This window comes from Saccopteryx bilineata, chromosome 5, assembly GCF_036850765.1.
Source record: "Saccopteryx bilineata isolate mSacBil1 chromosome 5, mSacBil1_pri_phased_curated, whole genome shotgun sequence".
NCBI lineage: Eukaryota > Metazoa > Chordata > Mammalia > Chiroptera > Emballonuridae > Saccopteryx > Saccopteryx bilineata.
This window is the reverse complement of record NC_089494.1, coordinates 107,048,402-107,076,339: the sequence shown is the minus strand read 5'-3', so window position 1 is coordinate 107,076,339 and position 27,938 is coordinate 107,048,402. Positions and strand designations below refer to the sequence as shown.

The 27,938-nt window shown below is 40.5% G+C and overlaps 1 protein-coding gene across 3 annotated transcripts in view; it reads right to left on the bottom strand.

The window, feature by feature from the left end:
- NCKAP5 (NCK associated protein 5) overlaps positions 1 to 27,938 on the bottom strand; it is a 1,181,736-nt gene that overhangs the window by 1,131,526 nt on the left and 22,272 nt on the right. The window contains exon 1 of one of the 3 annotated variants that reach the window (XM_066233487.1): positions 13,107 to 13,240. The exons of the other annotated variants lie outside the window; for them this stretch is intronic. The gene's annotated coding sequence lies outside the window, so the exon portion shown is untranslated. Of the gene's footprint in view, positions 1 to 13,106; positions 13,241 to 27,938 lie in introns of those variants that run through there. 3 annotated transcript variants of the gene reach the window in all.

Here is a 27,938-nt window from a genome sequence, read left to right as displayed (position 1 = left end):
AAATAAATAAATAAATAAATAAATAAATAAATAAATAAAATAAAAATGTTTAAGAAAAACACAAGGATCTCAAGGAAAATGGGTATAAAAAAATTTACAAAGCAGAAAACAGAAATAGCTAATATAGAGTGTGTCCATAAAGTCATGGTGCACTTTTGACCAGTCACAGGAAAGCAACAAAAGACGACAAAAATGTGAAATCTGCACCAAATAAAAGGAAAACCCTCCCAGTTTCTGTAGGATGATGTGGCAGCATGTGCGCATGCACAGATGATGACATATCATCATGTATACAGCAGAGCAGCCCACGGCCATGCCAGTTGAGATGTGGACGGTACAGAGGAAAGTTTAGTGTGTTCTATGGCTCGCTAAACTCGAATCCATGACCAAAGTGCAACGTGAATATCGGTGCGTTTATAACGAAGCGTCACCACATAGGAATAACATTACTCGGTGGGATAAGCAGTTGAAGGAAACCCGCAGTTTGGTGGAGAAACCCCGTTCTGGTAGGCCATCAGTCAGTGATGAGTCTGTAGAGGCTATACGGGATAGCTACCTAAGGAGCCCTAAAAGATCTGTGCGTGAGCCCACATGGAACTGCACTGAATAGGTATGAAACTGGGAAAGTTTTCCTTTTATCTGGTGCAGATTTCACATTTCTATCATCTTTTGTTGCTTTCTTGTGACCAGTCAAAAGTGCACCATGACTTGACAAACACACTGTACTTATCAAATTAATCTCATGAGTAATTATAGAAATACAAATTAAAACAGAATTTCTAGTTCACAAATTTTAAAATTTATAATATTTAAAACTGGCTTGAATATTTTATATAGGCATTACAATAAACTGTTGTTGAAAATGAAAATGAATACAAATATTCTATAGGGTAATTTTGGCAATATGGATTAAGCAACATTAGGAAAAAAGTTCATACCTTCTGAGGCCATTATTCTACGTCCAATAAATCAAGGAAAGTGCAATAGATTGTATGCAAAAATGGCTGCAGTAGCCATGGTCTTCCAGCTACTCAGGCCTCTTCTCATTTAGGTGATTTGCTTCTCCTCCCATCAGAAGGTGGAGTTTATTTCTCCAGCCATTGAACCTGGCTTTGGTCATGACTTTTGCTCTGGTCAGCTGGACTAGAGAAAATGTGACATGACTAAGACTCATGAGTGACTTGTGAATGGGTGTTTCCCTCTCCTGCTGTTGGGGGCCCTGCTGCTACCATAAATAAGCCTGGGCTAGCCTCTTGGAGAATGAGAGGCCAGATGGGGAGAGGCCCAATCATCCCATTGTCCCAGACATTGGTGTTATGTCATCTAGACCACCCAGCCCCAACAGGGGAGGAACCATCGAATTGGTCTTATCAGTGGACAGCAGCAGACATAGCATGATTGTACATGGTGGAGACCAGAGCAGGAAGAGTCTGTTTCTGAGCAGTTATGAGACTAATGCACAACAGACAAAAAGATTCTGGCAACCTATAGAATCATGAAAAAAATAAATGCTTGTTATTTTAAGCCAGTTGTAGTCAACCTGGTCCCTACCGCCCACTAGTGGGCATTCCAGCTTTCATGGTGGGTGGTAGTAGAGCAATCAAAGTATAAATAAAAAGATAGATTTAATTATAGTAAGTTGTTTTATAAAAATTTATTCTGCCAAACTTAGCAAAAATCCGACATAAAGTACTTGGTAAGTAATTATTATTATATGCTTTAACTTGCTGTAACTCTGCTTTATAAATTTTATAAAGTAAAGTTACTTCCCTACTTTATAAATCACCATTACTGTGGAACCGGTGGGTGGTTAGAAAATTTTACTACTAACAGAGATACAAAAGTGGGCAGTAGGTATAAAAAGGTTGACTACCCCTGTTTTAAGCCATTAAGTTTGAAGTGGTTTCTTAATAAAACCTGAATTACTAGAAGCAATCAGAAAAAGGAATAATTGTATATGTACAAAGATGTTCATTTTAATATCATTTATATTAATAAACTAGAAGCTATCTAAACACTCAAGAAGAAAAAAATGCTTAATCATAATAACAGCTACAGACTTAAAGATGATAAAATCATTAAAAACCATAATTTCAAAATATAATGATATTGAGCCCTGGCCAGTTGGCTCAGCGGTAGAGCGTCGGCCTAGCGTGCGGAGGACCCGGGTTCGATTCCGGCCAGGGCACACAGGAGAAGCGCCCATTTGCTTCTCCACCCCTCTGCCGCGCTTTCCTCTCTGTCTCTCTCTTCCCCTCCCGCAGCCAAGGCTCCATTGGAGCAAAGATGGCCCGGGCGCTGGGGATGGCTCTGTGGCCTCTGCCTCAGGCGCTAGAGTGGCTCTGGTCGCAACATGGCGACGCCCAGGATGGGCAGAGCATCGCCCCCTGGTGGGCAGAGCATCGCCCCTGGTGGGCGTGCCAGGTGGATCCCGGTCGGGCGCATGCGGGAGTCTGTCTGACTGTCTCTCCCTGTTTCCAGCTTCAGAAAAATGAAAAAAAAAAAATATATATATATAACGATATTATGTCATTGATAATTTTATCAATGATGTGAAACTTAATGATATTAAAATGTTTCCGATGGAAAATTAAATTTAAAAAGCAGGTTATAGAATTACTTGTAAAATATGATGTTCAATTATGCAAATGTGTGTGCATGCTGTATCACAGAGAGATATTTGACCTAAAGACTTAATTTAAAAGCTGCTGTCTTAACATCTGCACGCGGGGTCTCACTGTATCTCTAGGGAAACACTTCCTGGCTCCTGTGTGGTCCCCTGCAGTTATGCAATGTAAAGCAAGAGTGAGCATGTAAACATGTTGAAGCAATCTGCACGCAGAAGGTCCTGACTGAGGTGTTCTGTTGCGTAAATGTAAAACAGCAGCACTTGAAAATCACATCTCTGAAGATCAATTCCTTTAGAGAATGTTTCTTCTCTAAGCTTGGACTTCGACAGTCACATACATTCAAATCATTGCTTGTTCTTACAAAGATGTGATGTTACTTCCATGAGCAGGATTTTTTTGCAGAAGGTGAAGCTCACAGATGGAAAGGTATGATCTTCACATGACATGGAAAAGCTCTGGAAATCAAGGTCCATGTTGGGCTTACTGTGGTAATAACCTAGACTTTGGGAAATGTTACCTTAAACTAGTATGAGGGAATGAATCATCAGTCCCCATGGCCAGACAGACCACCCCCTGTGGGTGGAGTTGGAAATGGAAGTTCCTACTTTCAATTACTCTGTTAAAAGGGTTAACATTTGGGCAGTCAGTGAAAAGGGAGGTAGGCAATCTTCGACCCTACTAAATTGGGGTGGGGGGTTTTCCATTTCCTTTGAGGTTACAGCCAGTTCAACTTTACATGTGGGCACTTCTAGAAGCAGTTTTAAGTTATTTTCTGTGTTATTCTCTTCTATATCCCTTAAACATCAGTAAATTCTTCTGAAAAAACTCAGCCTGTTCTCCGCTCTGCACTGGGAAGTTATGGAATTAAAGGGGAAGACCAAGAGGTAAGCAGTGTCCAGTCCTGAAGACGGAATGGGGATCACCAGGGCAGGAACCATCCAACTGGCATCAGCGGGCAGAAGCAGACGCAGCGTGTTTGCACACGGTGGAGGCCAGAGTCCGGTCCTGAAGACGGAGTGGGGATCACCAGGGCAGGAACCATCGAACTGGCATTGGCGGGCAGAAGCAGACGCAGCATGTTTGCACACGGTGGAGGCCAGAGTCCGGTCCTGAAGACGGAGTGGGGATCACCAGGGCAGGCACCATCGAACTGGCATCGGCGGGCAGAAGCAGACGCAGCGTGTTTGCACACGGTGGAGGCCAGAGCAGGTACGAGTCTCTTTTTGAGCATTCGTGAGACTGAGCCTCTGAAACACACTCAGAGCTACTGACGAACACTTTCTGGCAACTTTACTGCTCACAAAAATTAGAGGATATTTCAAAATGAATATGAAGCTATAAGATATCCCCTAATTTTTGTGAGCAGTATAATTTGTTGGAACACAAGCTAATATAATTGAACATTAAAAACAAAGGGTAAGGAAAACTATTAAGGTGACCTTATTTTGTCGCTTTGGGCAAATAAGGGCACCTTGGCTTAACAGTTAATATCTAAATATATACATGTCTGTGTAGGAAAGAAAAAAAGAGAAAGACATGCAGCAAAATGTGAACAGACTGGGTCGCTGCTTGCCATGGGATTGTTAGAAGTTCCTCTTTTCTTTTGTATACTTTCCACATTTTTTGTAAAATTTCTACCATAATAACCAGAACAAATGTTGCTTTTTCAAACTCAGCAAATGACCTTCTTTTAGGGTAACACTGTAGATGTCTGAAAGACTGACATTCCCCAGAACTCTTCTGCCTTCTTCTATTTCAAAGATTGTAAGATTGTCCATCTGCCCCTGGGTACTCTTCATGTTGTACCCCCAGCGACATCTTTTCTCTTTCACATTCCTTTAATCTCTTTCAAATTCTCTTTTCCTTGCCACCACCCATAGGTCCTTCCAAGAAACTTATGTTTTAATAGAGGTCTAAGTTAAGGCAATGCAACTATAATCAGTGAGGACCCAATCAATAGCCAAAACACAAGGAAGGTATTTTGCGTTATTTGGCTTCTCCTGAGAACTAAGAAGTCCTTTCATCCACACAGCCCCTAGATATAACAGAATTTTCTTTTTATACTTTATATTTATAAAGCTAGATTCTCTGAACCTTTCTTGGAGGACTTCAAAGGGCTTGATGGGTGGCTCCGAGGAGAACCGTCTTCCTCACTACTCCTTCTGCCTGGGGCCACTGTAGCATCAACAGACAGAGACACCCAACTCACATCTGGGAAGCCTGGCAGCACAGGCTGGCCCAGAGCACCTCGCCTTTTTCTTTCTTTTCTTTTCTTTTTTTTTTTTTTTTTTTTTTTTATTTTTCTGAAGTTGGAAACGGGGAGGCAGTCAGACAGACTCCTGCATGCGCCCAACCGGGATCCATCCGGCACGCTCACCAGGGGGCAATGTTCTGCCCATCTGGGGCATTGCTCTATTGTATCCAGAGCCATTCTAGCGCCTAAGGCAGAGGCCACAGAGCCCTTCTCAGCGCCCGGGCCAACTTTGCTCCAATGGAGCCTTGGCTGCGGGAGGGGAAGAGAGAGACAGAGAGGAAGGAGAGGGGGAGGGGTGGAGAGGCAGATGGGCGCCTCTCCTGTGTGCCCTGGCCAGGAATCAAACCCGGGACTCCTGTACGCCAGGCCGACGCTCTAGCACTGAGCCAACCGGCCAGGGCCAAGAATGGAAACACCTCGCCTTTTTCATCAGAACTCTCTGCAAAAGGAAGTGATTGAAGTCCCTGAATCCTAACAGACACTAAGGAGTTCATCCTTCATTTTCTCTGTCATAAAGCCAGTATGTAAATATACTAGTGAACTTGGGGAAGATAAGGCAAAAAGTGGAGGGAAGGGTGCAGACAGGGGAAGTCATGTTCCTGAAGACAAACTGTCTATTCATAACTTGACCAAGGAGAAAGCTACCAAGGATACAGCACTGACACCACCACTCCCCCTTCCTGTGCAAATAGCAGCGGCGTCAGTCAACCAGGGTGCTCTCTCTCCCCAAACTCAGGGCAGCCTCGTGGCTTTTCTCAACACAGTACTAAGGGCAGCAGGGCTGGCCCTGGCTAGTAGCTCAGTTGGTTAGAGCACTATCCTGATACACTAGGGTTGCAGGTCCATCACTGGTTAGGGCACATACAAAACTCAACCAATATATGCATAAATAAGTGGAACAATATATCAATGTTTTCTTTCTCTCTTTCTCTTCCTCCCTTTCTCACTCACTAAAATCAATTGAGTGGATGGATGGATGGATGGATGGATGAACATAGACAGCCAGTGCCAACTGACTGGAGTGCCATGGCCAGCCTAAGGTACACATTCTCCTCCCTCTGTAGTGTACCATCAAATAAGATGTCTCAAGAGCCAGAAATACAAGCAGGAGGAAGTATATTATTGCAGGAAGAAGGGTAGTATGCCCAATATCAGGCTCAGGCACAAAGCAGAATGGAAGAAAGTATACCACAAGAGAGGAACCAGGTTAACTTTCAGGAAGCGGATAATGAAAGCCAAGTAGTCTGCATCTCATAAACCCAGGTAATCCACATTCTGATCCTGAGAGATGGATAGTATCAACTTCATTTTATAGATGAATAAACTGAAGTTCAGAAAGTTTATGTCACAATAAGGAAGCAGAGCTGGGCAGCTTTTGAATTCAAGTCAGTCTGATTAGAAAACTCATCTACTTTCAATGACACTAAATAGCAGGCATCTGAAAGATAAATATACCATCGCTCATGAGTAGATCTATTTTACCCCAAATCACATAATCTCAAAAGAACTACTCTGTCTAGGGCTGAAGATAAGAGATCACTGGGTTGTTCAGCACTCAAAAGTGTCTTACTTCTTACTGAGCAAAGAATAGTTAATCCTTCAGACAAAAACTTATCTCTGTACATGGTTAGATGGAGATTTTTACCAGCCATTTCAGTCTTACTTTAATCTCTGTGTAGCTCCTTTCCAGCTATTATCTGTTAAGCTTCTCTCTTGCTTGCTGGATATTTCGTACCAGAAGTAACAGAATGCAGAGCTAGGGGTTGCATACTATCCCTTTGGTTTCCATTTAAATTTACAGCTTGCCAGTATGAAAAGAGTCCCCGGATGCTAACTAAGGTGGTGATTATACTTTCCATCAATTAGTTTGCATTTTGACACAATGTTCATGACCCCCCTTCTCCTCCTTCATAACAAAGGGCTGCTTAACTCAACACGTACATACATGCATGCTTTCTCCCAGGCATTTTTACTGAGTTACAGAGTACGTGTCACCCACATGTGCCTGCCACAATATATTAATTGGGCTGAAAAAGTGACCAGAAACATATTTACACTAGTAAATTCTCACCACAGAGACCACTTTTTCACTACAGTACTATTTTTTTCACCACCCCACTCTAGGATTAATTATCCTGTTGCCATGTAACATTCCTCTCAACCCTTAAATTTTCAAGCTAGGAAATCTTTGTTTGATAGTTTTCCAAAGAAAATCACTTTTATGGAATATTCATTTCTGAATAGAGAAACCCTCTGTGTACTTTTTAGATGATTATGATAACCAGGAACAAGAAGCTAGAAGTGGTACAGACATAGGGTTGCTAGACAAAATAGAGGGTGCCCTGTTATATTTGAATTTCAGATAAACAATGACTTTTTTAAAGTCTAAGAATGTCCCATGCAATATGCGAACATATACTAAAAAAAATTAGTCATTGTGTATCTGTAATTCAGGTTCAACTAACAGGCCATATTTTGATTTACTATATCTGGCAACCCTATGCAAGTGGAAAAAGCATAGGGAAAAAGAAGGGCAAGATTCACAGACATTACAAATACTTGGTCATAAAAGTGCAATCTGGGCCCTGGCCAGTTGGTTCAGCAGTAGAACATCTGCTTGGCATGTGGAAGTCCTAGGTTCAATTCCTGGTCAGGGCACACAGTAGAAGCGACCATCTGCTTCTCCACCCCTCTCTGTACCCTTCCTGCAGCCATGGCTCAATTGATTCAAGTAAGTTAGCCCAGGGAGCTGAGGATGGCTCCATGAAGCCTCCAGGCTCAAGCACTAAAAATAGCTAAGGTGCCAAAAACAGCCCTAAATGTGCAGGCATCACCAGTAGGGGGCTTGCCTGGTTGATCCTCATGGAGGTGCATGTGGCAGTCTGTCTCTCTGTCTCTCCTCCTCTCACTTAAAAGAAAAAAAGAGTATGATCTGCTAGAACAAATGCTCTAAATAGGCTAACCAAACTGCCTACTTCTGCTGTATGCATTGTGATAATTTCAAAGTAAATGGAAAAAAGGGATTCTGGAAAATGAACGAACATACTTCAAAGGCCATAAAGGTTACTGGGCTTTTTCTAGGAGAACCTTTTCATGAGATTCTAGAGATCCCCAGTCATAAGACCATCAGTCTGCCAGGATATCCAACATAGAAATGAGACTGTCCCATAATATGGGAGATAAAGGGAAATACTCTTCCTGATTGAAAATGAAGATTTATAACCACTTATGCATCTCATAACAATTTCTCTAAGTTTACCTTAATTTTTTTTTCTATTTTTCTGAAGCTGGAAACGGGGAGAGACAGTCAGACAGACTCCCGCATGTGCCCGACCGGGATCCACCCGGCACGCCCACCAGGGGGCGACGCTCTGCCCACCAGGGGGCGATGCTCTGCCCCTCCGGGGTGTTGGTTTGTTGTTACCAGAGCCACTCTAGCGCCTGGGACAGAGGCCAAGGAGCCATCCCCAGCGCCCGGGCCATCTTTGCTCCAATGGAGCCTCAGCTGCGGGAGGGGAAGAGAGAGACAGAGAGGAAGGAGAGGGGGAGGGGTGGAGAGGCAGATGGGCGCTTCTCCTGTGTGCCCTGGCCGGGAATCGAACCCGGGACTTCTGCACGCCAGGCCGACGCTCTATCACTGAGCCAACCGGCCAAGGCCTACCTTCATTTTTTTTAATAGAACCGGATATAGTACTCTAACATGTCCTCATAATCACTAAAGACAAATGCTTTAATTAAATTATCAATAAATTCATTGAAGGCTACTAAATGCACATACAGTATTATGCTTACAATTAAGGTAATAAAATGAAAAAGATAGTCTAAACCCAAGAAAGACAATGAGAAAGACACAAATAACGATGATGGGCAGCACAAAATACACATTGCCTAAAAAGCATGAATGAAGTACTAAGTGAGCAGCCAGCTGGAGGTGGGAATGGGCCAATGAAATCTGAGCTTAACCTTGAAGGAAGGGTATGACTTCAATATGCAGGCAGTGAACAGCAGATAGTCCAGTGTTTTGAACAAAGACAGATGATTGAAGCAACATCATGGTTCAAGAAGCACAGAGCAGTGCAGTCAGTGGAGAGTTTAGTAGCAGAGAAAATTGAAGAAGGGGTAGCTAAAAGTCATGTTATAGAGGAATTTCACTGCTAAGAGTATATATTTTGGCAATAAAAAGTTATCGAAGATTTTCAAGGGCAAGAATACTTACAAGATCTGGTTTTAGAAATATTAGCATAGAGAACAATATGAAAGTTAGCCTACAGAGTTTGGAGATCAGGATACTAGCAGAGGAGTATGCTGTCTGTCCAAGAGGCATATTTACACCAAAGAAGAAGCAATAGGAAAGAGAGCCATTAAAGAGGTCTGACAATGGCTTGTCAGGGAAGTAGAACAACATGAAGAAACTGGAGTCACAAAGTCAGAGACAAAAAGAGGCTAGCTGAGAACTGAAAGCTTTCAAGCAGGCCACTCCCAAAATGAGGCAGTTGGATTTTATTTTATTTTTTATTTTTTTGTGTGTGTCTGTATTTTTCTGAAGTTGGAAACGGGGAGGCAGTCAGACAGACTCCTGCATGTACTCGACAGGCATGCCCACCAGGGGGCGATACTCTGCCCATCTGGGGCGTTGCTCTGTTGCAACCAGAGCCATTCTCAGCGCCCAGGCCAACTTTGCTCCAATGGAGCCTTGGCTGCGGGAGGGGAAGAGAGAGACAGAGAGGAAGGAGAGGGGGAGGGGTGGAGAAGCAGATGGGCGCTTCTCTTGTGTGCTCTGGCCAGGAATCGAACCCAGGACTCCTGCACGCCAGGCCGACACTCTACCACTGAGCCAACCGGCCAGGGCCAGAGGCAGTTGGATTTTAAAAGAAAGCATCCTGGATAGAATTTTCAGACAGCAATTTTAGATCTTGGTTAGGGCAGGGTTTGGGTAAAGAGGGAATGGGAGCAGCAGCCCTTTTAAATGCATATCTCACTTAAAAGGAAAAGGGGAAATTCTAGGAGATAAAAAATAAAAACAAACAAAAAAATAATAAAAGAAGGAAGCAGAAAACCAGAGAGAAAAGCAATACTGACTCAGTGACTATGCTGATGGGACAGCTCCATTCCAGGAACCTAGAGCCACTCAGTAAAAGGACACCAAGTCTTCACAAAGTGGAGAGTGGGAACTTTGATGCCCATAAAACCCAAGACCTTTGAAAGACTAGATGTTCCATGAAATGGTGGATTAGAAGAAAAAATTACCCACTTACAAAAGAAGACAACATGAAAATTTATTGGCCAGCTGGCTCAGTGGTAGAGTGTTGTCCCAGGGTGTGGATATTCTGGGTTCAATTGCCGGTGAGGGCACACAGGAGAAGCGACCATCTACTTCTCCACTCCTCCTCCACCTCTCTCTCTCTCTCTCTGTTGAGCCTCCATCTCAGATGCTAAAAATAGCTTGGGTAAGAGCATGACCCCACATGGGCAGAGCATCAGCCCCAGATGGGCAGAGCATTGGCCCCAGATAGGGGTCGCCAGGTGGATCCTGGTCAGGGCACTTGTGGGAGTTTGTCTCTCTATCTCCCTTGGAAAAGAAGGGGGAAAATTTACTGTATCAGCCTCAGCTCGTTAGGAAAATAAAACCTCCCCATTTCCTAGCTATTAGTAGCTAGATAAAAGCTAGGACAAATACTTAATGGGACACACTTAATACTTTAAAAAGTACTTGTTATCTTTTTTTAGTTTAACTGGATGTTCTATATTTTTAATTCCAAAATCTTTCATATGAATCTTTCCCTTCCTCCCTCACAACCAAGAATTTTTAAGTACAGGCCAATTCTACATGAGCTTGGGGCTCAAAATTATTCAAACATTGGGGATTATTAAAACCATAAGCCAAAATACCAACTCAACGTTGTCCTCATTTGGTAGCTGTAAAGCCAGTAGCCACGGCCACCATCACAGCCACCTGGCCCGTGCAGGTTCGCATTTGATTCAGACAGACAGTAATGAAACAATGGAGCCAAGAACAGGTGGGCCATTAGCTTTAATCCTAGCTTGCACCAGGTGGGCAAGAAATACACATAGTGGGAAAACACTTCCCTTTCCATTCAGGGCTCCCAAAACCATTGACTTATCCAAGTTTTCCTAGGATCAAAGGTTTGTACCTCACCAGCCTTATTCACCTCTGTTCCCCATCTCCTTCTCTCTGCACAAACTCTGCACAAACTTGCTTCTTCTTCAGCACTCCACCATCTTGGCTGTTTCTCCTCTCCTCCACGTGGCCTTTCTCTGCTCTCCTCCTTAATGCTAATCTCAGGAACCAAGAGAGAGCAAACTCCTGGTCTACCCCATTTTATAGTGTAGAAATCAAAACCTTTAGTCCAATATACAAACAAGGAAATCTCTGATACAAAGTCACTTATCTAAGGTATAATGGGATTCCTCACGAGAGTGCACCACCCCACATCATGCAACAGTCAAGGGTGTGGGGAAAAGCTTAGTCTTAAAACTAAGCCTTAGGCTATAACGACCCTGCCTGCTTACAGCCTGTCCCTCACACCCAATGCAAACTATAAGCGAGCAAACATATACATCATATTTACAAACTTATTTGACCAACAGTAGCTTCCAAATGTGTATAGCAGAAGCAAATATAAAGGGATAAACACCCACCCAGAGCTCTCAGGATTCCCACAGATAAAGAGCAGCCGGTAGGAATTCTTAATTCAAAATTCTATCTAAGGAAACAGGACAACAAGGAAAGGAATTTGTAGAAATAAAAACCATGGCCTGACCAGGCGGTGGTGCAGTGGATAAAATGTCGAACTGGGATGCAGAGGACCCAGGTTTGAGACCCTGAGGTCGCCAGCTTGAGCGCGGGCTCATCTGGTTTGAGCAAAAAAAAAAAAAAAAAAAGCTCACCAGCTTGGACCCAAGGTTGCTGGCTCCAGCAAGGGGTTACTCGGTCTGCTGAAGGCCCGTGGTTAAGGCACATATGAGAAAGCAATCAATGAACAACTAAGGTGTACGAAAAACTGATTATTGATGCTTCTCATCTCTCTCCATTCCTGTCTGTCTGTCCTATCTATCCCTCTCTCTCTCTCTCTGTCCCTGTAAAAAACAACAACAACAACAAAAAAAACCCATGAAAACAGACTTCCTAGGACCTTCTATAATTTATAAGAGATAAGAAAACATAAATAAACAATCTTGAAAGAGAAACAAATTAGACTTACAGACATTAAAATAGATATTCTAGATATTGAAACATTTGAAATGTAATTGCTGAAATAAAAAATTTAATGGGTTGTTTAAAAAGCAAATTGAACAGAATATGGAAGAGAGAATCAATAAACTGAAAGATTTCTAAGTTTATGAACTGTAACAAATAGAACTAATGAGAAGAAAAGTAAGTTTTACAAAAATTTAAAATAAAATGAGATTTAGCATACATCTAATTGGAGTGTCATAAGTTAATATATTTAAATATATATACACCAAAAAAAATATCCTTGATGAAACCATGAATCACCAGATTCAAAAACAAAAAATTTTTAAACTTTTTAAAATTAAAATATCTTTTAATCCACATCTAGACATACCACAGCAATACTAACAGTCAAAAAGACAAATAGGACCTTAAAAGCAGCCAAAGTTACTTCAAAACATATATATTAGAATGATACAAAGAAATTAATTAGAAGCAAATCTCTCGGAAGTCATAAGAAAATAACTTCAACTTAAATTTCATACCTACCTATATCCCCACTCTAGAATGAAGTTAAAAAAATGTATTTTCTGACAAAAAATTTAGAGCTTTCATGAGTAGACTTTCACTAAAACAATCACTACAGAAAGTCTGAAATGAATGATGACTAAAGATATAGTTAAATGTGTAGGTAAATCTAATCATGCAGTAAAAAAATAATATGATAGTGTCAAATTAGGTAAGTACAAAAACAAGATAAGACTAAAATACTGTATAACAATAAAGAGTTTACAAGAGACTTTTTATAAAGGAAGAGATAGTTATTGGATTAAGTTCAGCATGCACTTACAATTTATTTTTGAAATTAAAATGGTCTTTTAAAAAATAAACTAGAAATTAAAACAAAACTCATAATAATTAAGAATAAAAAGCTCTCTGAAACTAGTCTAAATAGTTACAGATGTCATACAGCCAAATGTTAAACTTCTGCTAATCACAAAACCATTAAAAGGTTTTTTAGCCTGACCTGTGGTGGCGCAGTGGATAAAGCATCGACCTGGAATGCTGAGGTCGCTGGTTCAAAACCCTGGGCTTGCCCGGTCAAGGCACATATGGGAGTTGATGCTTCCTGCTCCTCCCCCACTTCTCTCTCTCTCTCTCTTCTCTAAAAAATGAATAAATAAAAATAATTTTAAAAAAAAGGTTTTTTAAAAATATAATAAACAAAAGAGCCACAGAGTGGGAGAACAATTTCAAACATATAGATGCATCCAGAGTAAACATCCATAATATGAGACACCTACAAGTCAAAACGAAAAATAATTCACAGGAAAAAAAATAATGCAAAAAGATAGGAAAACACAATTCATAGAAGAGGAAACATAAATGACTGACAGATATAAGGCAACCGGCTTAATCGTAATCACAACACCTCTCTGTGGACCGTTTCTCATGGCACCCCAAATCCAAAGGTGGTAAGCAACTTTGTGCCCAACAATTACAAGCAACTCACATTTTATCCTCAGGCTACTTGACACTAAAGCAATCAGACTGTCCCCAAGTCCGACAAGGGTCTTCTCCTGCTCAGCTCACAGAAAGGGGGAGCAACAGGCGGGGACATCTCACTGAAGGAGACCCTGCAGAAGGCCTGTCCAACAACGCATCCAAAGGCACTGGAGCTCAAGCACACCTCTGGAAAAGACCCTGAGGCCCCCTCTGACCACTCGCCTGCCCATGAGCCCTGTTTGCACCAAGCAATAATGCCGATATCTTCCCTGAACCCTTAATGCAAAAGTTGCAAACTATGTGTCCAAAAACAGGAGTATATTTAAATTGTGGAATTTCATACACTGGAACACCATCAGCATTGTGTTGCTTAATCGCACCAAAACAATAATGAATGTAAATACAGAGAAACAAGTTACAGAAGAATATATACAGCATAATACCACTTACATAATGTTTACAAATGTGGTAAGCAATAGGACATAGGAATTATACATGCATATGTATTTAGTACTACTACCAAAAGAATAATATGAAAATAAAAATGACCAAATCTAAATTCAAAATAATGGTGACATCATTGACTATCAAGAGGAACTGAGATATGATTAGCGATAGTACTCAGTAACATAAATTTATTCGTAATGTTTTATTTGTTAAGCTAAGCCAAGTGGTGATACACAGGTCTTCACTGTGTTCTTCTACACACTTTCATATCTTAAATATTTTTAAATAAATGTTTTAAAAGAATGGGTATGAGGTAAGGAAACAGAGTTAGTCCATATCATTCTTGCAAAGGAGGAAATTCACAAGGGTTGCGGATAGTTTCTTTTAGGTAGGGCCCCTTGGAGGCCACACAAATGGGATTCAGTACGAAAGGAGACATTTTCCAAAATGTTCTTAAGTCATTCTATAGCACTGAGGTGACTATAAATAAAAGCATATCTTCACTGGCTTAGGGAGGTGAACTATACAGTTTTCTTTCAATTCATAAACTTCTGCACAAATAAATATTCATTTTGCCTCTCTTTTAATATACTAAACAAGCCCTACACACAATAACACCTCACTTGCAAATAAACCACCTTCTACAGTCCATAAGCATATGTCAATGTTTAGGCTAGAGTTGCACAGATATTCACTGCATATACTTCTGGTCTGATACAGTAGCTAGCTCTGTCTGTAACTATTTTCCCAGTGAATGAATGAATAAACAGAACAAATAAAAATGTCTTAAATGATGAGTATGTGTTTAAATGGCTCAAATTCATGTTGACTGCAGATAAAGCACAAATAATAAAGAACAACTACACACCAAGTACTATGCTAGGCACTAGCGGTGTAAAAACAGTTTCAATACTTCCTACGAATCCATGCCAAACTTGTATAACTTTTATTACCCCTTATGGAAATGACTCCCTCATTCTCCTCTGCTTTTTTGAAAATACAGATTTTGCTCAGTATCTCTCTTTATCCCTATTCAGCAAACAGGCATAGATATAGGTAGATAAAAGTGACAGTTAAACTGTAGAGTCAAATAGTTGCTCCTTGCAGCAGGGAGGGTTCTCTGGCATTTGGATATCTGTTGTGATTATAGGCAGCTCTGTTCATATGGAATCAGAGATTTGTTTTTAGTTGTTAGAGCAACAAATGTTAGCAACAAGATATTTCTCTGCTTTCTATAGTAAAAGGTTATTTTCTTTCTTTCTACTGTTTAGTAATATAAATTCTTTTCCCCCCTTCAAATTATAAGATTACTTTATGAGAGAATATATAGAGTTCTAATTTTATGTTAAGAGATATATAATTTTTACCTTTCTCAATCATCTAATGGCTTCTTCCACAGCTGCCTCTGGTTCTGCATTTCCTGGCCACCAAGAGTAAGTGACTTTCCTCAAATTGGGTCCATAATCCTAGCCCATTGTTGGAAGCCAGTCAAGAGCTGGGAAGACTCTAGAAAGAGGGTTTCTGGAACAGGTCAGAGGCAGGACCCAACCACCCCGTCCATGGCCATCTCCTGCTCCCGCCTGGCTGTGTTTGGCACTAACCCAGAGAAGGTGAAGGCGAGCACATGAGCATAGCTTCCTGCCAGGGCAAAAGCCAGCCCCCAGGCCATGGCCGCCCGGCTCTGGGAGGCTACGGTTTGTCCAGTTTAACCAGCTCCACCTGAGGGAACCCTGTACCTCAGCATGTAGGGACTAGTAGAGGTGGCAGGACTTCAACAAATCAGATGTCTGCTTAGCAGGGCCAGCTTGAGTTCAAAGTCTTCCCAAGCAGGCTCACCATCCATCCACTCTGCCATAGAAATGGAAAACTTACTGCTGCAAGATGTCCTTCTTTGTTTAATGATCCACACACCCATCCTGGTTACTGCTCATTAGTGAAACAGCCCAGATTTCACCATTTTACCCAGATAAACATATAGAAAGCCTTATCTTCAGAGTCAGGCAGTCTCTGCCTGTTATTTCTGCTGCAACGATTCACAGAAGAGTGAATCGATCAGCCAGAGAGGAGGGAAGGAGAATGTTGTTCCTATACCCTAAGAGGGGGAGGAGGGATAGGGAGTTAAAAGTTAGAACTAGAGTATGGTCTTTGTGGAGCGAGACTAACATGTTTTGCAAGCAAAAATTCAAAACTGAGATACCAGTGACATTGCACATTGCCCTGAAATATTTACAGGAAATAAGATTTTTCAGAGCAACCTTTATACATCTGAGATAATGTAGTGAGAACTCTAACTGCTGACGAACTGGATTCCTGGATTCCAACAGCAGTTGGTCCATTCATTTATAACAGTAAATAAATGTTATGAAAGATCATGTAGCAAGCATGATCTAAACGGCTAAATATGAAAGGCTTGCATTATGGCCAGGCATGCATTTCTGGCAGAGGAAGTAAAAGTTTGTTCAAAATATCTTTTTTTAGAATACTATGAGGAAGAATGTCATCATTGGAATACTGCAAACCATAGCAAGTTTTGACTTATTTTTTTTTTTTTGTCTTTACGGAATGAGAAATAACATCAGCTTACATGTCATCTGAGAATAAAGGAATTTATTTTGCTGAAAGGCATCCAAATCTCCCTCCCTTTGGAAGACTTTGTTACTGAAACAAACATCATTGTTAATTATTTGGCCATTTATGGGATTGGTATCTAAATACAAGTTTGTTTCATCAACAAGTCTGCACGTTCAGACATATTTTATTGACCTAGTAATTTAATCAATGTTAGGCTCCCATGACAATCTTAAGGAAATGCTAACATTTCAAGCCCCATTATGCTAAATTCAGTAGGTGTTCCTACTGTAGGAGCAGAAGACCATATACAAATAAAATACTATCTGAAATTGTCTCAACCAACCCCACAACTCCTCCCTGGTCTGCAAAATTCCTCTTTCTCCTGTATTTCCTATAGTGATAAATGAATTCCAGCCATTTCCCAAGCCAGGATCCCAAGAATCATCCCTGGTTGCCCTATTCCGGGCCCCTTCATCCATTTGGTATCTGGGCTGTAGCGTCTAATGCTTTAATCACTCTCAGATATATCCCCATTGCCACTGCCTCTGTTCAGCCCTTTGAAATTTTTACCTGAATTAATCCAATAATCTCCCAACCAATCTCCCTGCCTTCCATCTTCTCATCTACAAGTGACTTTTTTATTTATTTCTTTTTTATGAAGTGAGAAGCGGGGAGGCAGAGAAACAGACTGGGCTCTACCAGGCAAGCCCACTAGGGGCGATGCTCTGCCCATCTGGGGCTTTGCTCCATTGCAACTAGAGCCATTCTAGCTCCTGAGGAGGAGGCCATGGAGCCATCCTCAGTACGTAGGCCAACTCTGTTCCCATGGAGCCTTGGCTGTGGGAGGGGAAGAGAGAGATAGAGAGAAAGGAGAGGGGAAAGGGTGGAGAAGCAGATGGGTGCTTCTCCTGTATGCCCTGGCTGGGAATTGAACCTAAGACTTCCACACAACAGGCTGATGCTTTACCACTGAGCCAACCAGTCAAGGCCTACAAGTGACTTTCCATTGAACTCCACAATCCTATCAAAACCATGTTGAGAACTGCCTCCCCTCCCCCAGCCTTATAAAGTACAAAAGTCTCCGTGATGTACTTAAAGCCCTCATGACCTGGGTCAGCTATTCTCTCTCTGTCCTTTTCACTTGATTCTTCTATTCACATTCCATATGCCAATCACAGGGAAACAATAGTTGTTCTTGAAATCAATACACTCACTCACCTGTAAGCCTTTGCATCTTTGGATCCCTCTGCCCAGAAAACACTTCTTGTCAATGTCTCCAACCCTGCCTGAAACCTTTACCTACCGAATTCCGACTTGTCTCATAGAACTCCCCTGTGGCATTACTGCCACGTGGAACCCTTCTCTGACGTGCCCTTCCTCTACACTAGCAGTTCTCAACCCGTGAATCGTGACCCCAGCGGGGTTGCCTAAAGCCATCGGAAAATACATAAGGCATACCAGGTATTTACATTCTGAATCATAACTGTAGCAAAATTACAGTTATGAAGTAGCCACCAAAATTATTTTTTGGTTTGGGGTCACCGCAACATGAGGAACTGTATTGCAGGGTCACGGCATTAGAAAGGTTGAGAACCACTGCTCTACACCTTGGTTAAGTACCCTCTGTATGCTCTTTGGGTACTAAGTGCTTAATATATTTATGGAACATATCCTTTACCCTAATAAATATTTCTAACTCCAGGCCATCTCTGATATGACCATGATCATTTTCTTGACATCTCATGAGCACACCATGTTCAAGCCCATCTCTATACCTTTCACCATCTTGGGATGGTTCATTAACCTTGGGATAGTTTCTTTCAACCTCAGGGAAGATTTCTCTGAATGTTTCAACCCTAGGCAATATTTTTGACCTCTGAATACTGGCACATTTTGCATATGATTCTCATTTGCCATTTATTTAAAATAATGCTAGTAATATCATTTGTGTTTTAACATTTTAGTTATTTATTTTTTATGGTTACACATCTATTTCCCCTGCCAATTATACTTTAAGCAACCTGAAAACAAGAACAAGGTATCACTTTGTATTTCTCTTCTTTCTCCTCCAAATTTGCATAGTTCAGCACAGGGTATGTAACATATAATCAATCCATGTCATTTAACTTAATAACATTAACATCATTTAACAGTGATATGACTAGGACAGAACCAGTAGAGGAAGAAAAAGACTATGCAATGTAATAAATGTTTCATTTTCAAAAGAATAAATTATTTCAAATGAGATCATAAATAAAATGAGAAATTCATGACCATGAACATAATTTACTGTAGTTTGGCATATGAATGTAAAGCCTTGGGAAGCAGCAGCTGCAATGGAAACTCCAATTACCGTGCCAACAGTATATGCATTCAGCTGTAGGACAAGCCAGATGTCAATCAAAAGTGGAATAAAAACAAGATGTTCACTCTCTAAACCAATCTGTGTGTATATTTAATCAAAAAGCTCATAGACCATATGGCAACAGTAAAAGCAAAAGAAAATTAAATGAAACATAAAAAATACAAAACACTAAATGTCATAAGTAAATCAAACTTATTATTAACACAATAACTGTAAGTAGGTTAAACTCTCCTAATAACCATCTTGCACTCATCATAAACAAAATCCAATTATATGCCTGTTAAAAGAGATGCACATTAAACGAAGGGACTCTGAAAGGCCTGTTCATCCCACAGACATTTTTGTAGGCTATCTACTGCATAGCAACACCATGTTAAATGTCATAAAGGTTAAGTATTAAAAGAGAAAGATATAAAAGGCCCGTATAAACAAAAAGGAAGCAGAAGTCACAATACTAATATTAAAGAAACAGTGCTAAAGGCAGAAGCATTATGTAAAACAAAATACTGTTCTATTTTCATATCTGTTAACCAAGAATACAACCTTCCAGAATCCCTAGTCATAAACAGTCATAAATTCACCTATCTGAAAGAGCTACCACAAGTAGTAAAGAAGAAAATTAATCTAAAACACCTAGCTTAATACCTGCCTATGGCACATGCTAAAAACTTTTGGGTTTCTTTTTTTTCAGTATTTGTATTAGTAATAGCAGCATTAGTATTCATGCTGCAGATAACACAGAATCCCAGTACATGAAAGAAAATAATGGAAATACAAGGAGACATTTACAGAATCACTGTAAGAGGAGAATGAGGAAGTTCTACCACATTTCTTTTTGTTCTTGAAGCAACAAATATCTTTAAGGAAAAGGTTAATGGGATCTAAATAGTAAAAGGCGAAAGATTTATGCGATCTGAAGAGAAACCAGAGTATGAGATCTAAATAGTAATGCCTGATTATATAGGTTGTTGTTGTGTATATATGTCTGTGTATTTTCATATATTCTACAAATTCCAAAATCTACACAAAAATACTGTATTATTTACTCCATAAAACACACCTGACAATAAGACACAACAAGGGTTTTAAGGTGGAAAATAAGAAAAGAAATATTCTGAACCAAATGGTATGTTAAAATTTTTAATAAAATACCGTATTTTTTGCTCCATAAGATGCACGGGCATTTCCCCCTCCACTTTTGTGGGGGAAAGTACATCTTATGGAGCGAAAAATATAGTATACATCTTCTCCCACTGTTCATAAAACAGTTACCAAAGTTGATCATTTACTAAATCAAAATAAAAATCACAACTGCCAAAGCAAAAGATAGGCATTATTCTCTGATATCTGCAGGAAAACTAAAAATAAATTATGGAATAGTAGCAAACAAAACAAAACCTTGAGAAGTTACAATTATTCTCCTAGATCAAAGAAAATATCAAAACTAAAATTATAGAATCATTTAAAATAATGATTGATGGTGAAAATACTACATAGAAAGAAAAGCTTGTAAGATGCAATAAAAACTGTACTCAGAGGTAAACCAATCTCTAAATGATTTCATTACTTAAAGTAAAGAATTAAGAATAAATCACAATGAATAAAAGATAGAAAATACAAAGTTAGAGAAAACACAGAAACATTAACACAGATTGAAGTAGAAATAATATTTAAAACAGGAAATGTAAACAATTTGAAAATAAGCTGTCTTTTATTTCCACAAAAATAAAAATAAACCCATGATAAGACTATGAAAAAAAGCACAAATATTCACAAGTAGAAATTATAAAGTGGACATTAGAGTATATTATACAAACATATAGGCCCTGGTCAGCTGGCTCAGTGGATAGACTATTGGCCCAGTGTGCAGACCTCCCAGGTTCTATCCCTGGCCAAGGCACACTTGAGAAGTGACCATCTGCTTCTCCTCCCCTCGCTCTCACCCTTCTCTCTCTTCCCCTTTTACAGCCAGTGGCTCAATGGTCTAAGCATTGGCCACAGACAATGAGGATAGCTCAGTTTATTCAAGCATTGTCCCCAGATAGGGGTTGCCAGGTGGACCCCTGTTAGGGAGCACGTGGGAGTCTGTCTCACTATGTATCCTCCTCTCACTTAAAAAAAAAAAAAAGCATAGCCTGACCTGTGGTGGCACAGTGGATAAATCGTCAACCTGGAAACACTGAGGTTGCCGGTTCAAAACCCTGGGCTTGCCTGGTCAAGGCACATATGGGGGTTGATGCTTTCTTCTCCTCCACCCTTCTCTCTCTCTCTCTCTCTCTCTCTCTCTCTCTCTCTCTCGCTCTCTCTCTCTCCCTCTCTATAATGAATAAATAAATATTTAAAAAATAAAACATTAAAAAAAAGCATATATATACTTATATACTTTTATAAATATGCTTTTTTATATATACTTTTATACACACACATACACATACAGGGGGGAAGGAAGATAGATCTCACAAAACATGCTTACTTTATACATGGCCTAATAATTTTGAAGATCTTAATAATCTAGAGACAAGTTTTTATATAAAAAAATAAAATTAACTGAAGAAAAATAGGAAAACTGGAGAAATTAAAGAACTTAAAAAAATTATTTTTTAAAAACCTTTCCAGTAGTAGACACCACACTTCAAGGTAAAAATAACCTGCATGCAATGACAATAATGCCCTCACACCATCACCATCCTTATCATCATTATTTCAACAACAGCTCCACTTATTTAATGCTCACAATGATCCAGGAGCTGTGATAAGAGCTTTGCTTCTATAATCTTGTTTATATTTGTGTTCACATTTTATAGGTGATAAAACTAATGCTTAAACAAGTTAAATAATTCACCTAAGGTTGTAAACCTGGCAAGTGAAAAACCCAGGATTTGAACTGAGGTCTGCAAATCCCCAAATCCCCCCCATAGGCTCAACAGCTGTGCTTTCCTGCCTTATCTACATAAACAGTTCCTAAAACACAGAAAAAGATGAACATCTTCCAAATTAATTGTGTAAAACTTGCAAAAGCCTTATAGCAAAACTTGGTGAAGCCAGTAAATAATAAAAAAAAAAAAAACCCAGCAGGCAAACTCACTGATGAAGTCTTTAAAAAGTCACAAATCAAGACCTACTGTAGTTTCAAAAGAAAGAAAGGAATGAATAAGAACAGTTTGCCATGATTTACTCTAGTACAGTACTATAGAAATGCTGAAAAGGAATTTGTGAAATTCAAATTCTATTCCTGGCTTTTGCTAATTTAAAGTGAGTCAGAAATAAAAGAGTACTTCTATAATATGGTAAAGAAGTTCTATACAAAACTAATTGTCAAACATAGTAAATAATAAAGGACAAGCATAATTCTTTTTTGCATGAGAACAATATGAGAATAGATCAACAAAATATTTCTAGTTGATACAATGAAAATAGAAAAAAAGAATATATACATATATACATACATACATACATACATACATTAGGGAAAGTTACCTTTTCAAACCTTTATTTCTTTGCTTTGGAAGGCAAAGGAATATAAGTCTATCAAGTTTGGTAAGTTCATTTTTATTTGACAAGGTCATGGATGGCATAAGAGGTTTAAACAGGTTTGATTTAAGGTAGACTTTTACAACATTCCACATAATTTTTTTATTTTTATCATTTGCCTATTCAGACAGTATGGTAAAAACCTAGTGTGAGTTTAGTGACATTTAAAAAGGTTATTATAATACACTAATTTATATTAGACATTTATACACTTACATACATATACATATGTATTACATACTTCTCTATACTTTTGAAAAATAGTAGTATACATATGGCTGTTTGCAAATCATATGAATTTATACACCCTTTGGCCTAACTCTGCAACCACCTCCCACTCCTAGAGTTCATGGCCTAGACAGGAACAACTGCTGGAGACATCAAGAGAACAAGAATCTGAGTGGGAAAGCATAGCCTGAAGGAGTGGTCTCTTGATCTGACAAGTCTACAAGATTACTCAGGAATGGCTTAGTGACTCACCATTTTACAGAAGCTCGGAAAGGCACCTGATAAGCACATAAAGCTTGATTCCTAGTTTTACATACTAAAGTAGAGCTGTGATTCACCCCTGTAATTCCTAATTAAGTAAGACAGACTAGAGAAAACCAAGTTTTTAAATTTTCATAGAGAAATACTGCGTACGTATTAACTGTAACAAATGATCATCTCCAGGCTAAGGAAGAGAGTGCTGAGTGTTTAGTCAGATAGTTATTCACTCTTTTAAAAAAAGGGAAACACATAGTTCAAAAGCATAAATTTCCATTGCCTCCCAATGCGTCACGTACGCACATGAAGAAAGACATAAATAAAATAGTGAACGATGACAATTAAAGGGAAAGCAGCAACTTATTGATGGAGAGTTTATCCATTAAAAGCTTTCCACTCCTAGGCCCTGGCCGGTTCGCTCAGTGGTAGAGCGTCGGCCTGGCGTGCAGGAGTCCCAGGTTCGATTCCCGGCCAGGGCACACAGGAGAAGTGCCCATCTGCTTCTCCACCCCTTCCCTTCTGTCTCTCTCTTCCCCTCCCGCAGCCAAGGCTCCATTGGAACAAAAGTTGGCCAGGGCACTGAGGATGGCTCTGTGGCCTCTGCCTCAGGCACTAGAATGGCTCTGATTGTGGCAGAGCGACACCCCAGAGGGGCAGAGCATCGCCCCTTGGTGGGCATGCCGGGTGGATCCCAGTCAGGCGCATGCAGGAGTCTGTCTGACAGCCTCCCCATTTCGAACTTCAGAAAAATACAAAAAAAAAAAAAAAAAAAAAAAAAAAAAAGCTTTCCACTCCTAATGCATTGCACCCAGAAACTGGTTCTCCATTCCTCCCTGTAGTATGCATTCTTGGTAGCAACCTTCAGAACATTGCCAACACCATTACACATTTGCTTTATATAGCTTTCAGGCTGCTCTGCCGTTCTCTTCTGGTCACAGAAGTTTATAAAAACTGCTGGGGGAATAAGCAGCACAGACAGGTTGTCTGCCAGGCTTGGAATCTACTGCCTAAGCAGTTTCTATCTAAATTTCTTTTGCTTCTATGAGAGTATAGTGATCTCAGCTAATTTTTATTTTATCATTGAATTTAGTTGGCTGGATAAGGATGAACTGGTGACTTGAATTCAATTCTTTCATCATTTGTCACCATGCATACTGAGGTTTGTTTATCCAGGAAGACCTAAGGACAAGTCTGGCCCTGGCCCTTTTTAGCTAGGAGAAATATTTACCTTGCCTCTATGAACCTCAGTCTCCTGATAAATAACAAGGAAAGAACTTGAGCACATGGAATTATCACAGTAATGAGAGTCAAGTACCTGGTTCACATCCAGGCTTTGGAGGGAAAGTTTCTTCTCCTCTCTTGCTCTTATATACTCTCTGTTTCCAATTTTAAGGATTGGTCCATGGCCTGTCCTCAAACTGCAACTTGTCTGATTCTGGCTTTAAGATTTTAAAATAAACCTAATATTAGAGACTACCTCGGAAAAGCATTCCATTAGCCCCTTCAAGACTCAAAACTTAACATAATCTTTCCTCCTCTATGCTCTCCTTTTCCTCTGCCAACAATTGGAACATATGCCTTCAATTCAATATATATTAAAGAATGTATTGCCAACCTGCTCTATAATTGTTCTCAGATGCATGTCTCATTTCAAATAAATGCTAAGTTTCTTAAAAATAAAAAGAATGTGTTCTATTCCTTTGCTCCCCTACAATGAAGCCCAGTTAATTTCTTCATACATAGTGGGTACTCGATAGATAGTTCATGAAACACCATAACTTTCATGAAACAAACCAGAAAATATTACAAAAATAAACATGAATCTCTCATGTATTAAATACATTTTTTTAAATGTCCTTTAAAGATAACACTGTCACAAATCACCTTTAGTTCATCAATAAAGTCAGATGGTTAAATAGTAGACAGATATTTCCATAAATAATCATTCTCTTAAAGCGAGGCAACTATAGTATTTTAAAGATTTGATTCAAGTGATCTCAGCAACATCTAGGACCAGATCCTATAGATCAGTTAGCTGTTGTCCAAATATCCAGGGCAGGTGCTGTGTTTAGTCTAGCAAATAACATACTTCTACATAAATCAGTCTTAGTGTGGCTTTCAGCTACAGAGACAAGCAGAAATCATAAAATGATAGATTAAGAACTGTAAGAAAATTAAGATCAGGTAGTAGAGCCCTCTATCTTTAGGGGGAAGTACACTGTGATTATTACTATCATTTTCTTGATCAAGCAACTAAGACACGAAGTGTTTTGATCATTTTTCCAAGCTGAATGTTGGGGGGATGTGGGGAGACACAGTTCCGGTGGGGACCAGACCTAAAGCTCTCTGGTCTCTAAGTCTGGCACTCTTTTTGTCCATTATATACAAGTTTAATCAGTTTCTCAAATTTCTAGACTCAGGAATACTGAGATAGCTTGAACAGTAGCAGCTATTCCCAACCCCGTACCAGCCCCGGATCAGGAGCAGTGGTTTCCTGCCTGTGCCACCCAAGGCTCCATGTCATCTCTCCCTTTGGCTCTCCCCAGGCAGCCCGCTCGCTGTAGATTCTGTGGCAATTATCTTGCCTTCTCCTAATGTCCCGCTGGTTGTATTTTTTTAATACACTCACTGTTTCTTATTCACAAAACCATTCCAGGGATTAGCATGATACCAAGCACCTACCAGGTATTTAACAGCTTTTGGCTGAGTGATGACTGCCTCAGTGGTGCTGAACTGCCACAAGGACCAGTTTCATTAGTAAAACTGGGGAAGGAAACAACTGCCATATTTTCCCTCTTCTTGACCACTACAGTTTGATTAGGCTCCCCTTGATACCCTGAAGGTGCCATGACCTTCCACTGGGGTCTTGGGGCAGACTCAGGTGTCACCTAGCAGAAGCAGGAGGTATTCTATAGCTGACATTAACTGCAGGCTACAGACTACCATTCACTCATCACTCAGCTCTTTCTTTGGGCTGAACTTGCATATTTCTAAGTAAGCAAATTACTTCCACAGCTAGTGAGGTCATGACAACCTTATGAAGAAATATTCTCCCAAATAGAGCATCATCCTCAATATCGTACACATGCTTTCACTCTACCATGAAAGGGGTTAGCCATTCAACTGAGTTGCCTTCCATTCTCCTAGTTTTTAGGTTTCTTTACAAATAACTAGTTTTAATGCCCTACTATAGTCAGTCAAGGTAAGCACAAGGTGCACATAATTGTTCTATAGGTAAAATTATATTAAATCAATATAAGTCACTGTAATGCCAGTGGCCAAGGCCAGGCAGGTCCACACTGGATTCAGGCAGGTGGTAGAAAAACTGCAGAGCCAGAAACCATTGGACCACTCCATTTAATAGAGTCTCACAGCGGATGAGCAAGCAGGCAGGAAAAACCAGCTCTCAGGCAAAGAAACAGCAAAAAATAGCCCCACATAGTGGCAGGCAGGCAATCCACAATCCGCCATCTGCAATCCCCCTGAGCGCAAGCACCCACAGCCTTACATGGGCCATACACCTGGCTCTGCCATATGCTCATGCACCTATCAGGCAAAGGGCCTGCAGCCGTAAACCAGCAAGCAAGCCTAACACAGCCGCTTCCCTACAGCCACCATGCCCATGTGGAGAATTCTCATTCCTGGTTTAGTTTCTCTTTACTAATACAATCTTAAGTTAGAATGCAACCACCAGTCTAGGATCAGGGTGCAATATGGATGTCAAGAGAGAATAGAGCCCCAGCCTGACCAGGCGGTGGCGCAGTGGATAGAGCATCGGACTGGTATGCCGAGGACACAGGTTCGAGACCTCGAGGTTGCCAGCTTGAGTATGGGCTCATCTGGTTTGAGCAAAGCTCACCAGCTTGGACCCAAGGTCGCTGGCTCGAGCAAGGGGTCACTCAGTCTGCTGAAGGCCCGCGGTCAAGGTGCATATGAGAAAGCAATCAATGAACAACTAAAGTGTCGCAATGCGCAACAAAAAACTAATGATTGATGCTTCTCATCTCTCTCCATTCCTGTCTGTCTGTCCCTATCTATCCCTCGCTCTGACTCTCTCTCTGTCTCTGTAAAAAAAAGAAAAGAAAAAGAGAGAATAGAGCCACAAATCATTAGGAGAGGTTGAACTTTCACCCAATTACTGATCACACTCCATCAACTTTACCTTAGCCACGCACTGAGATCCAGCATAGGTGTGGGATGAATTTGGGCGCTTTTCTAAGTGGATGTCTCACTAATCCAGATTCTGAGAGTATGACATTCACTACCTTGTCCTCTGTTCCCCAAACCCAGCAAGGAACCTAATCCCAAAAGGTATAAGAAGGGGCCCTAAGTGTCATCCTTAAAGCAATGGGTAATACAAACAGTGTGCTAACAGGGAAAACTGCACCTATGAAAATTAGGAGCAGCAGCTGCAACTTAGTAGCAATAGATGTTGGCAGTAGAATTTAGATTCCATTTGGGAGACAACTTGATTCTAATGCAGGGGTCCCCAAACTACGGCCCGTGGGCCACATACGGCCCCCTGAGGCCATTTTTTTTTTACAGGGACAGAGAGAGATTCAGAGAGAGGGATAGATAGGGACAGACAGACAGAAGCAGAGAGAGATGAGAAGCATCAATTATCAGGTTTTTGTTGTGACACCTTAGGTGTTTATTGATTGCTTTCTCATATGTACCTTGATGGTGGGCCTTCAGCAGACCGAGTAACCCCTTGCTTGAGTCAGTGACCTTGGGTCCAAGCTGGTGAGCTCTGCTCAAACAAGATGAGCTCACGCTCAAGCTGGCGACCTTGGGGTCTCAAACCTGGGTCCTTCCGCATCCCAGTCCGACACTCTATCCACTGAGCTACCTCCTGCTCAGGCTGCCCTGAGGCCATTTATCTGGCCCCTGCCACACTTCCGGAAGGGGCACCTCTTTCATTGGTGGTCAGTGAGAGGAGTGCACATTGATTAT